The 1,511-nt window shown below is 38.1% G+C and overlaps 1 protein-coding gene across 1 annotated transcript in view; it reads right to left on the bottom strand.

Moving 5' to 3' along the window:
• LOC107717366 (microtubule-associated protein RP/EB family member 2-like) overlaps positions 1–1,006 on the bottom strand; it is a 19,383-nt gene extending 18,377 nt beyond the window's left edge. Inside the window, exon 1 of the mRNA XM_016524095.1 lies at positions 959–1,006. The gene's annotated coding sequence lies outside the window, so the exon portion shown is untranslated. The remainder of the gene's footprint in view (positions 1–958) is intronic.
• Positions 1,007–1,511: the final 505 nt, after the last annotated feature.

Consider the following 1,511-nt stretch of genomic DNA (forward strand, 5'->3'; position numbering starts at 1 on the left):
GTAAAAATCGACACGTTTCAGAAAGGCGGGGCATAGAGGAGAAACAATAATGTACAGTATGTGGAAAATAATCTGTTTTTTGAACCTTAAACCGCATAAACACATTTCATTACACCAAATACACAAAATAATGTTCTTTTAGCAACATCATATGACCCCTTTAATGCAGCTCAAGTGCTGCTGTCATTAAAGCAAAAGAAGCACAAATCAAATCCTAAAACATGTCTGAAATTCATGCACTTTGAAATGAAGTCTTTCAGATGCTGATAATGTAATTTGCCATTTATTTATTGGCCTTGAATAGAAATTAATGCAAAATAAAAGCATTGTCACTAGTGATCTCACACCTTTGGACCAGACTGTAAGTCAAGTTTCTGAACCAGCACTAAAATGTTAAATATGCAGCCACCAAGCTGTTTTTGTCGCAGATTACTGCATTTTAATTGCACCAGGCTGTTCCAATTGTCTTTTGTTGGCTTGTTTCCCCTCTCAAGACGGTTTTGCAGTCAACCTGTCACTTATTCGTGCAAATATGTTCAACACGTGGACTAAATATCTAACATCAATGTAAAATTGCACCAATTGCATTTCTCTAAGAACAGGAAGTGTGCTTAGAAAATTAACAACTTCGTGTTAATTACAAAAGAAAAATAATAATAATAAAACAACACAAATTTGTGTCAGTAATATTATGCATTTATTAACCACGCCATCATAAAACATAAAAAGTGACAGTTAGGGTTAGGACCATGAGACTATCAGTGCACTTCAATGTAATGAACAGCTGCCGCTACGCTAACAAGCTACTCTGCCTGCATGATCTTTAAACTTAATGACAAAATTAAACATAAATCAGTGCTTTCCCATAGGCTCGATCCTGCCAGAGCAAAACCAAGCCTCTCTATTAGGAAATTACATGAATAGTTTATAGACAGCGCCTGATATAAGCTCGACTCACCCGTGAACTCAACAGTAAATCCGACCAAACCAGCTGCGCTTCTCGGTTCGCACCCCACCCTCCAGCGCCTCAGAGAAGCATCAGCACCACCGCCTATCCACCCGCCGCCGCTGATTGGCGGACGCTCATTCATCCCTCCCGCTGATTGGTTGACAGATAGAAAGGCCGTTGTTTTATTCATTGGCTCCTCCCTCTGTTCAGATGAATGGCTGATGGAAGCAACGGATGTTGTCTTTCTCGACCAATGGGAATGCAGTGCGCTGCTCGTTGAAAAATGGAATGTGGTTTCCTGATGTTTTATGTTTTTTATGCATCTAAGGAAATTAGTGATTTATCACGTTTATCATGTTTGGATCATAGATAAAAGGCTAAATTTAGAGAAAGAAATTTAGCCTTTGTTTCATTGTAAGATTCCTGGTAATTCCTGAATTATGTAGCAGCAGTGCTGGGTAGTAACCGATTACATGTAATCTGGACTACGTAATCAGATTCCAAAAATTAAATTATGTAATTATATTAATGTTTAATGCACTTCATGTTGTTAATTACAATG

The sequence above is a fragment of the Sinocyclocheilus rhinocerous genome, unplaced genomic scaffold (genome assembly GCF_001515625.1).
Source record: "Sinocyclocheilus rhinocerous isolate Xijiao unplaced genomic scaffold, SAMN03320098_v1.1 scaffold1694, whole genome shotgun sequence".
NCBI lineage: Eukaryota > Metazoa > Chordata > Actinopteri > Cypriniformes > Cyprinidae > Sinocyclocheilus > Sinocyclocheilus rhinocerous.